General features: G+C 46.9%; 1 protein-coding gene across 1 annotated transcript in view; it reads right to left on the reverse strand.

Moving 5' to 3' along the window:
- Nucleotides 1–11,701, reverse strand: part of IL1R1 (interleukin 1 receptor type 1) — a 154,635-nt gene extending 142,934 nt beyond the window's left edge. The window contains exon 1 of the mRNA XM_060027228.1: nucleotides 11,383–11,701. The gene's annotated coding sequence lies outside the window, so the exon portion shown is untranslated. The remainder of the gene's footprint in view (nucleotides 1–11,382) is intronic.
- Between the last annotated feature and the right edge of the window lie 289 nt (nucleotides 11,702–11,990).

Below are 11,990 nucleotides of genomic sequence, written 5' to 3' on the forward strand. Positions count from 1 at the left end.
CAAGGCTGGCTATGAATTCACCACCTTTCTTGGATATGATGCAGTTGAGGGAAGAGAAGTCTCTGACAGTTGACCACTAATATGCCCTCTAATGAGATTCCACCCTCCACGATCCTTTAATATCCCTCCCTGGCAGCCAGGCCTTGGTTTGGAATTCTGTCCCTCCCTCCTAGGCAAACGAGCAGAGTGGATTCTTTCCACCCATGTGAACACTGGGCTGCCCAGGGTTGGGGAAAATGCACCAACATGAGGGCCAAGGGAATCAAATTTTGTCACCTTCGCAATACGGGAATGAGTGCTTCAGCCTATCTGCCCACACCCTCCTCCCAAAGGGTAGGGTGGTCCTTGTATTAAGGAGAAATATTAAACCTTCCTCTTCTTAGCCCCTCGGTCCTATTCAGTAATACCACCTGGCGTTCCACTACCACAGCGATCCTGTAGATGAAGGGTCAATAAACCACAGTTCAAGGATAGAGTCCCGCCCAGCACCTGTTTTTACAAATAAATTTTTCCTGGAACACAACCCTGTCCACTTGTTTAAATATTATCTACGGTTGCTTTTGTGCTGTAACAGCAGAATCGAGTAGTTGCGATACAGACGGTGTACGCAGCAAAGGCTGAAATTATCACTATCTGATTCTTTACAGAAAAAGCTTGCCGCCCTCTGCTCTGGAAGGCGATGATGGCAGATCATCGTAGTGGGTACCATGCACCTGACGTTGTTCATGCTTAACGTGGAGTCTCTCATTTAACCCTCACACCAAACCTGATGAAATTATATCAATTCCATAGATAAGGAAGAGAGACAGAGAAAGAAAGTTCTAAGGTTCCCTCTTAGAACAGCTTTTGCTGTGTCCCAAACCCTATGGGATGCAGCAAAAGCAGTTCTAAGAAGGAAATTTGTAGTGATACAAGCTTACCTCAGGAAACAAGAAAAATCTCAAATAAGCACCCTAACCTTACACCTAAAGCAACTAGAGAAAGAAGAACAAACAGAACCCAAAGTTAGCAGAAGAAAAGGAATCATAAGAGCAGAAATAAATAAAATAGAGACGAAGAAAACAATAGAAAAGATCAATGAAACTAAAAGCTTGTTCTTGGAAAAGATAAACAAAATTGATAAACCTTTAGCCAGACTCATCAAGAAAAAAAAAGGGAGAGGCCCCAAATCAATAAAATTAGAAATGAAAAAGAAGTTACAACTGACACCAGAGAAATGAAAAGGACCATAAGAGACAATTACAAGCAACTGTATGTCAATGTCACCGGCGTAACATGGTCTGGGACCCAGTCCCAGGAAGTCTGGGGCAGGGACCGTGCTCTTCATTGGCTACTTCTCTGCCTCAACATTCCATCAGGCCTCCAATTCCCACGGGAATTGGTTTCATGTTCCCCAAGCCGCCTTCAGGATCCCAAATTCAACCCCCCAGTCACCTCCATAAGTCACTGGGAAGGGACACGCCTACTCTAATTAACAAATGGATGTTCTGGAATTCATCAGCCTCTTGAATTTGGTTAGAAGGAGCCTACCCCTGGGAGCCTGAACATCTCTGGACACCAGCAAAAGGGAGTTTCTAGTCTCAGTGTGAGCCTCCCTGAAGACTCCCGTGGCCTCAACCACACAAGGGCAATGGCCCTACGTCTTTCCTGAGCCTCCAACCAGGCCCTCTAGCCTGCACTGATCGGTCAGGCTGGGGCTCTTGAAAGCCCAGTCCTGGGAAAACCAAGCTTTGCCTTCACGAACACGCCAGCAGCCCTTCCCATAATCGCCCCTGTTGTTTCAGTTTGCCTCAAATGAGTGTTAAAGATAACCTCCTGTTAACTTCCACTGAGGGAAGAAATGACTATTTAAGCTTCTTGGCTTCGGTAGAGCACAATTATTTTCATTTCACAAGTCTGTTTTGAACAATGAAAGCCAGCCACGGCTCAACAGTCGCCTTCAAAGCACTGTTTGGTATCAATGGCCCGCAGGAGGACAGCTTCTGAAAACAATGCCATTTGATGGGAGATCCCAGAAGACTTCATGCATCTTGATCAAAGAAGCTACTAGCTTCCTTCAGCTGTTGGCCTGAAGCCCAATTTTTGGCTTGACTTAAAAGGATTTAAACAGTCCCACCTATCCCCCCACACAGGAGGATCTGTAGCATTTATTGGATCTCCTGGAAGCGATACAGACCCTTGATCTGCCCCTGTAATTCATCACCCTACTCAGAAGTGAGTAAGCGGTCTTGTGATCTGAGGACCCGGGGAAATTCTCCCAAATCTCTCTCTCATGCCCATGCCATGTTGTCTAAAACTCTACCAGCACCATCACTAAAGACACCTGCTTAAAGGTAAATGCTCTCTCCAATGGCAATCCATAGCTTTATCAGCTAGTAAAACGTCAGCACACCTCAAGATGGAACTTACAGTAAAATGAGAAGAAATGGCCAGAGTTGAGGATCTGAGTCCCCTGAGCTACTTAAACCTCAGTTACACGGGAGCAGTTAAGGGTCACCTGCCATTCTCACAGGTTGTGGCAAGGATGAACTGAGCTCAGTATAAACTATATAAAAGTATGAGCTCACTGTTTTCTTGCCTACAGCCAGACTATAGGAAAGAAGAGAAGGGAAGACCAAGAACTGCGGGGGCTTACCAGCTGGACCAAGGTTCCAAAAGGAAGGAGATGCTCGGAGACAAGGTGAGATACCCAGGAACGGACTCGTCTGCGGCGGCTTCAGGACACAACTGTGAGACACCGTGCTGAATGTTCTCCCAGAGGGCAACCCGAAGGTTCAAGATGTTCCCAATAACTGCTAAGCACACGCTGCTGTGATGCTCTCTCCCTGACTTCTAGATCGTTAGCAAACTCCCCTCTTCCATTTGTACCATGTGTGGAGACAAGCTATTCTATGAGCTTGCTCCCTGCTCTGTGGGGACATACATCCTTTTAAAATCTTTCACGTGCCATAAGGTGGTGTGCTGCTTCTCCTGCTTCAGAAACAGGTGGGCAAAGTCCATCTGCACTTTAAAAATATCTTTTATAGTAGTTTTACAGATTTGTATTCTCCAGGCCATCGAGTTCTAACCACTGACCTGCTCTCATTACACCCTCTCTGATCTGCTCATCACATAAACCCACCACTGGTTTGCAACGAGTAACTGAGGTTATTGAAGCAGGGCTTGGGTCTGGGTAGCACACATCAACATCTGCTGAGGGTACCATGCCTGGAAGGGGGGCTTCAGGCTAGGCAGGATATTGGGGGAGACAAGAGAAATGATAATTCCCCAGAAGTCTGGGAAATCAACCAGTAAACCAAGAGATCATTGTAATCTGAAAATTCCCACAACCTAGGCTCATAGAGACACACAGTTGGAAATCGTCATCTAAGGAGCATTATTCTGGAGATACTCGCCACAGAGTACCTCATTTAATTTAATCTCCAAAGTAACCTTATGAAATAGGCATTATTCTGCCAGTTTACGGAAATTTTAAGGAACCACTGTCGCAAAGAGAGGTAACGGTTGAGCTGGGATTTGAACCCAGGCTAGCCTGGTACTTCAACAGCCACCACAGGATGCCACCATCTCCCTGGTCTGGTGCATTTGGGAGAAAGCCAGGAAGGAAGTGGGATGGCTGGAGGTGAAGGACACTTTTGAGGCTAAAATTGTTGCCAGATTTTTTTTAATATAAAATGAATTAAGGCAGCGGGAGGAGGCAGAGAGAACAGATCCCAGAGCAAAAGGTGTTGTGGAAAGTAAATAAAATCTCAGCCTTAGTTTCCCTAACACTCCTTCTCAGACATGCTCTGGTCAACCACTCTTGGTCAATGTTTCATATAGAAATTGCTACCAAGAAGAAATTAATATTTTAAATATATTAAATATAAATTACTATTTTACATTACCATTTTAATTCATTACTATTTTAATTAAAATCAATAATCTGCCCTCAAGTTCTTCCAGAATTTGAAGGAGATCCCTGTTCAGGTGCAAATGCATTGCTCTGCTGCCTCTTTGCTGCTGAGAACCTACAAAGTTGACTCAGGAGTGATCTGTCTTCCCAAACCCTGACTGCCCTGGGCAGGTAAGGTTCACAGGCCCCCGGAGCAGCGTTCCCTCGGAGCCTGTCCCAAGGTCCCCATCGGCCGAGTGGATCCTTCTAAACCCAGAGGCTGAGGGTTCCCTGAGGCCTGGCAACACCAAACGGCATCATAGCCACAGCCGCTCGATAGCTGGTTTCAAACACTGGACACATTCCATCTATGCCCATCTGTGTTTGCTGTGAGAAAGCGAACACCAGAAACTGGGAGGAAATAAGGATGTTATCCACTTCTCTGCTCAGGATGTGCATGTTGAAAAGCACTTATTGAGTGAATTCCACTTCCTGGGCTTTGTGGCTCGTTGACCTTGAATTTCCCTAGAAGAAGAGTGTCTTCTTAGCAACGTCAAGAGTAGGGAGAACCGGGCACCTGCATCTCTGCTGGCGGAAATGTAAACACGTAGGACCTTTCTGAAGGTATTTTATTTAAAGCCCTTGAAATGCACATCCGGGGGCTCAGCAGCTTCATTTCTGGGAATTTTCCATAAGGAAACAATTAGATAGGTGTCGGAAGGGGCAAGAATGTTTATCGTGGCATTGTTCATAATAATTAAAAATGAGAGACAACTTGACACCCTACGATAGGGATTGGTTAAATAGTTTTCAGTAGAGTGACACAAAGGGGTATCCTTCACACCATTAAAAATGATCTTGACAGACTATGGGAACCCAGGACTCGGGCTTACTCTGAAATGTTTTATCCCCACAGGAAAGTCTGGTTTATTTAAGACTGTAGTATGCCACGATTTTACAGTATACATACATCTCAAACTATTAAAAATTAATTTACCCCACTGAAAAATAGTACCTTGTAGATATGTACTTACTGATGTGGAAAGATTAACTCAGACCCGACTTGAAACTTTGGTATTTTAGTAGGTGCCACCTCTTCCTGAATGACTCCCAGACATTTCCTTAATGATATTTAAATACCCATTTCATTGTCTTTGTTCCTGTGAAACATCAGGTGACACCCCCAGTACGTTCTAAGTACGTTGAGTAAATCTGATTTAAATCACCTTCTCTATGCTTATCGTGCCCATTCTTAACTTGCCTGAGTGGAAATCCCAGCTTTTGATAAACTGCTTGGTCTGGGAGTCATCCTCCTCCCTGGATTCTGGTCCTACTTCAGACCTGCCCCAGATCTAACCTGATGATTTCAAAATACAGTCAGTAGAAGAGCCAACATTTAGCGAGTCTAGACAGGAAACCTGGGGGCCAAAACCAACTTTCAGGATAAATGAATATGTCTACGTGGTCTAAAATGAGGGAGTTCACGGAGGAATCCCCAGCCTAGCAGATGACTCTCAACTCTTCCAGGTCATCAAACGGCAAGTCGGTAAACTCCAAGAAGGTCCACCGAAGTAGTGAGCCGTAGGGCAAGAACTTACAGCTGTAGTTCTCTGGGAGCATTTTATGATGACACTTTTCCCTAAAATGACTTAGAAAAGTCACCTATACTATTTTTATAAGATAGACATGCCCAACTGATTCATTATAACCACAAGAAGAGATGTGACTGTGACCACTTCTTGGTGACACCCACGCACTGTCCCACCGAGGCAGCGGACAACAAAGCCACTGTGTCAAAAGGAGCTGTCATCCTGTGTTAGCACAAAACCGGATTTCAGCCGCATTTGGGAATTGTGTGAACCTCGGGTTAGCACATCTTGAAAAAGACGGGATGAGACTCAAGGAAGTTCTCAGAAGCACAAATGATTGACTGTGGACATGGGTATGTGGTACGGCAAATAAACGCTAGACCAGAGGGCAGAGGACTGGGGGGAAGCCCCAGCACGGACGCTGGCTGGGGGTGTGGCCTGGGCAGTCTTTCCCCTTCTCAGCCTCTGTTCCCTCCACGGTCGAGGGGATTTGATTAGGGAACGTACAGGAAAGGGCTGGAACTTCAAGCATTCAACAGTCAGGATGGCTGGAACTTACTAAGGGCTCAGGAAGACACTTATTCTCCTTCTAGTGGGAGGCAGGCTACGGGAAGGTGGTCCAGAGTGATGAGCAGAAAAGATCAAGGTGTTGGGGATATTAACATGATCAGAAAAACCGGTGGGGCGGGGGGAGATGTAGAATGAGACCACCCTCCCCAGGACCCTTGAGAAACCAACCAGCGCCCTCTGTCTCCCACTTCCAGATGGCTAGCACTTGGTGGAAAGCACCCGAAAGGACCCCAGGCCAGTTCAGGGCAAGATGGGAAAGCGGCGACAGCCAGTAGAAAAAGGACAGCAGCCTGGCCAGAGGCAGCCACCCTTGCACCCCTCGAGGGCTCTGCTGTCCCTCCTATCAGCCCCAACCAGCCCAGAGGGGTGAGTTCAAGGGAGACAAACCAGCCCGGTGTGAGATGACAGACTCAGCCCTATACGCAAGCACACGACACACACGCACACAACACATACACACACCACACACATACACAACACGCACTCATACACATACAAATACACACATATACGACACAAACTCTTCACAACACACACTCATACACATACATACCAATACTTACCCATACACACACAGACTCGCAAGAGTGGATAAAAGGTAGAAATATATCATGAGATTAAAATATTTACATGAACAAGACAAAGTCTTAGAAATCAGAACCTGACTCTCCCAGTAACCCAGCGTTATTGGAAAGTTATGGAATGGCTGCAGAGTCTTTAGGGAGATTCCCCACCCAGTGGGAAAGGAGCTGCTCAGGACATAGCTGGCTGTGGTCACTGAAAAAATAGATAAGACCATGTCATGCCTTGGCCCCCAAAGAGGTGGGACACCTCACTAAATTACTCGCACAGTTAGTGAAAGAAGATGTCTTTCTTCCAAAAATAGATACGTAGCTGAGGTCACGAGGAGCTGTGAGGATGGTGTCTGCACCCCAGTCTCCCAGATTTCCCTGTGGCACAGGACACCAGTGCTTTCTGCTGGCATCCTCCTCTGGCGTGACACGAACTCTGCAAACCAACTCTCAGCTAGGTCTCCTCTGACTCCTGGTGTCTTAAACATGGGCATCTCCCCAAGTTTTATTTTCTACTTTCTGCATTACAGTAAGTCCCCTACATACGAACCTTCGAGTTGCAAACTTTCAAAGAGGCAAACATGGCGTTCACACGTCCAATCACGTAAGTTAGTTCACGTGTCTGGTGTACATTGTCACGTGCGTGCCTCCTCTACAAGTGCTTGTGCTTTTGTGTGCTTTACTGTACAGTACTGTATAGAGTACAGTATCTTTATTTCAAGCCCAGGGTGTCCGGAAGCAAGAGGATAGATAGACTTGAATCCAGCAGGGAAGCAGAACCTGTGCCGTCAGCGTCAGGCGTGAGTGAAATGGCAGCTTGCCCTCCGTCTCCTATTGCTGAGGATCCTTCAGCTCTACCATCTCCCACCTCCTCTCCCTCCTCCAGTCAGTAGCTCTTCTTGCCTGTTCGCTCGATGCCAGCCCCTGGATGCCAGCTGCTGTACTGGACTGCTGTACTTTTCAAGATATTGTACTGTGAGATTCAACATGTTTGATTTTTTGTTTGTTTTCTATGTATTATTTGTGGAAAAGTATTAGAAATCTATCGCAGTACAGTACTATATAGCCGATTGTGTTGGTTGGGTACTGAAGCCAACTTTGCTGGACTTACGAACAAATTAGACTTACGAATGAGCTCTTGGAATGGAACTCATGCGTGTGTAGGGGACTTCCTCTACTTCCTCTCAGAAGGCACATCCGTCATCATTGCTTTACTTACATGTGTTCAGGGAGGGCTCCCCACGCTGTGTGGAGTTTCTACTGCTTTGCATGCTTGTGTTTACATATTGGCTCCCAAGGCTCATGTCTGCCACTTACCATTCAGAGCTGAGAATGGAAAGTGCTTTCACCCCCTTGGGGCATGTTCACAGATGCTTGATCCAAAATCCCACACATGAATCACAGAAAGAAAGAGAGAGAGAGACACAGAGATACCCAAATTCCCCATTGACTTCTACAGGTGTGTAGATTAGAGCTTAGTCCAAAGAGCTGAATTTCAACCTGCCATTTAAAGATGCTACATATCCTTCTAAGAAGAGTAAGACTGCAGTGACTACAGGAAATGGAAAGCAGAGGTCGTGTTCCAGTTATCTGGCTGAGCAACGAAACCTCAAAATACCAAGTATGTTATTTGATCTCAGTTTTGTGGGTCAGAGTATGGGCATCCCATGTGGCGTCAGTAGAGCTGACTTGGTGGTACCAGCGGAAGGTTGCCTGGTCTGGTGGGTCTCTACCGTGTCTGGCACCTTGGCAGAGACACTGGACAGCTGGACTTGGCTGAAACTCTCACCTGGAGCCTGTCCATCTCGCCAGAACCGCTCACCTGGGGCCTCTCCAGCCAAGCAGCCTCAGAGTAGTTAGACAGCTCCCATGGCAGCTCAGGGCTCCGAGAGCAAGCGTCCCATCCAAGCAGCCCACCTGCGAGTGGCAGGGACCCCCTTGCAAGCCTTGGGGCTCCCAGAAAGTTACTTCTGCCTCATTCTACTGGTCAAGCCAGTCACTAAGGCCAGACCAGGTGGAGGGGAGGAGAGTTCAATGCCTCCTCTCGTTGGGAGAAGCAGCAAAGAATTTGCGACCATCTTTAACCTCCCAGAGATCCTACTGCCACCCCTTTCACTATTTTATGCTTGGGTTAAATCCTCACTGGGCAGTTAGTTCGCTCTGTCGATTATGTGACGTCATCCCTCACTACCACCCAGGGTGGCGATACCTCTTCTGCTGGTACCGTAGCAGCACCACAGATTCAGCATCCCTGCTAGGCCTGGAGAGATTAACGGCGCTTAGAAAAATATCACAGCCACAGAGAACTATACTCACTATCCTATGATAAACCATAATGGAGAAGAATATTTTGAAAAAGAACGTGTACATATATATATTTGTATGCACGTATAATTGAATCACTTTGCTGGACAACAGAAATGAACACAACATTGTGAAGCAACTATACTTCAATTTAAAAAATAATGAAAAAGGAAAATAGCACATCAACACTGACCTTAACATCCATTTTAATTCACTGCATGCTTGATAATTATGTTTTAATGTACAGTGAAGAGGACAGTGGCAAAATCTAAGTTTTGCAGTCACAGCCCACCTTGTTCAAACCCCTGCCCTGTCGTTTATTTGCAGCGAACATTTGGGCTGCATATAACACCTGGAGCAGATGTCTCAGGGGCCCTCACTCCATCTGTGTCATTCTTTCAAGGAAAAAGTTGTGCGAGACCTTCTATGCACCTCTCAGGAGGCCCTGGTGGACACGAGCCACACTGTCCACAGCAGGTGAGCTCCATGAACTACCCTTTGCACGGCTGTTTCTTAACTCCTCTCTCGCTCTCTGGGATCCTCACACCTGCTCCCTGGAATCTCCTCCCCTGTAAACTACCAGCAACCAACACTCTGTCTCAGAATTTACTTTCAGGGGAACCAAAACTAAGGGAATTCTCACCTTGCAGGACTGTTCTAAGCAAAAACTCAAGTTCAGAACGTCTGGCAAAGAGCCTGGTGTCCACTGCCCCAATCCCCGCTCACTGGCCAGCCTGTTCCTCTGATGGGATGCCTCCCCCTCCCCCAGCCTTGCCAAAACCTCACTCACCCTTGAACAGCCTTCTCTGACCTCCCTGACTGGGTGACACCCTCGATTATAGCCCCTCATCTCGCTCCTTCCTTACACTTCCCACAAGGTCACGTCTTAGCCGACTCACCACGCGATCTTTGTTTGTCTTCATGAGGCTTAAACGCCTGCAGGGCAGGGGACATGTCTGGCTAAGGAAGGGAAAGCTAATACCTGTTGAATGAATGAATAAATAAACGAAGGAACTAAATAGTCTTTCTTCTGTGACGCACACCCTGTTCTCATCCTACTAGCCTCGCACCAAGCAACACACACCACCGCTCTGGAGGTCATTCCTCCCCTCTGTGTTCCCAAAGCCTGCTGTCCTAATGTGTGGCTACTATGCTCTCCTCTGTAGTACAATTTAGTTGTTTTTGCTTCGATTCCCTTTCTTTCTTTTTTTTCTTTCTTTCTTTCTTTCTCTCTCTCTCTTTCTTTCTTCCTTCTTTCCTTCCTTCCTTCCTTTCTCTTTCTTTCCTTCCTTCCTTCCTTCCATCCTTCCAGCCTTCCTTCCTTTCTTCTCCCTCCCTCCCTCCCTCCCTTCCTTCCTGAGAGTCGCAGCATCAAGGCCTAAACTGTGCACTCACTGCTCACCAGAATGTCAGGCATGTCTACATTAGTCCAGCCCGGGAGCTGCCTGCATGAGCTCCCTGGATTACCACACCGCAAGGAGAGGCTAACGTCCACCCCAGATCCACACCTTCCCAAGTCAGGGATGACTAGCTGCCCCTCCAAAATAATGTTGCCACTGGGGAAAGGAGTTTCCCTGAAGAAAGGAAGGTTGGACACAGGATCCAGGTCTGGGGATACCTGCGGAGGGCTGAGAGTAGAGGGATACCACCCCCTCTTTGGTTTTGCCACGCCAGCATTCTGCTTCCAGCCCACAGAAACACTGTACCAGCTTCTTACGAAACTGGGCTGTAATCAGTGTTGGCACTATGTCTGGCACTCCAGCAGTCATTTTGTGACCATGGGGAAAGGTCAAAACTTCAAGAGTCACTGACCCTGACATCATTGAGCTGCCAAACCTCTATGCTTCCAGCAATGTGGGGGGAAAATAAACACCATTTTTGTTTAAATCACTCTCTATTGAGTTTTCTGTTACTTGCAAAGCAAAGGCATCCCTAACGGACACAGATCTAGAGCTACAGAAGACTTTTAGCTGCCATTCATCTGTCCCCGTGTGCCAGTGGCACTGGGGCTTGTGTGGCCTGCAGGAGCAGGTATAAACTACGAAAGTGTCACGCCCACACTTGTTCCACAAGCTCCCAGTGGGCGAGGAAATGCTGTTTCACCACTGATGTACCTCCCCCCAAACCCTCGCCTGGGACAGCATCTCACTCATGGTGGGCGTTTAATAGACTTTTAAAAAATAAATTCCTTCTAAGCAGGAAGAAATAGAGAGTCTGCTTTGGGCTACTGGAGAAACACTGTAGCTTAGGGAACACTGGAGTCAGTGTTGACAGTGAGCACGGGCAGGTCGAGGGGCTCATGGCCCACTGTCACCCGACGCCGTGTGTGCAGGGGAGGGTGGGAAAAAGAAAAGGAAGTTGAGGGCAACATCTCGATAAGTGTTCTCCCCGAAAGATTGTCATTTCAAGTGTGTTACGGGAAATTTGTATTTAAAGAGAGGAGAAAGAACGTACAGAAACCAAAAGCACTCACCCTGAGATATCTCGTCAGGATCCCTTCTCTCCAGGAGGCTTCTGAAATCAACCCCAGCTTTTGACTCTGAAGATAAGTCTCCTGAAATTCCTCAGGATGTGCCCCGCTGAGCGAAAGCTACTCAGAAAGACCTGGCAGTTCCGAGTGTTTACCAAGAACTGTGTGCTCAGCACTCGACATAGTTCCCAAAGGACTTCATTCTAAAAATATTTTTATTCGACTCTGAAATAATTTAATCATAGGCTTCTATTAGTCAGAGTCCAGCAAGTACCCTGTGTCCGACAACGATATTCTCTTGAACTTTAAAACAGGAACCTCTAAGTCCACAGAACAGAAAACATTCAGAACCCTGCCAGGGACTCAGAAAGTAGTCACCCTCCCCACTCACACAGAAGATATGTTAAACCTAAAACAAAAGGGGGAATTTGACGGTTCTTTTCACAGTGGGCTCGGGCTGAAGGGACAGAGCCTGGCAGTGTTAGCTCTTCCAGAAAGAGCATCTCTGACCTCCGAGTTCAGGAGGGAGTGATTCCTGGAATCAGATTCCAATCTTCTCTTTGGATCAGAGAAAAACCTCCTTGTTAGCACTCAGAATAAACCATCTCCCG

This window comes from Delphinus delphis, chromosome 12 (assembly GCF_949987515.2).
Source record: "Delphinus delphis chromosome 12, mDelDel1.2, whole genome shotgun sequence".
NCBI lineage: Eukaryota > Metazoa > Chordata > Mammalia > Artiodactyla > Delphinidae > Delphinus > Delphinus delphis.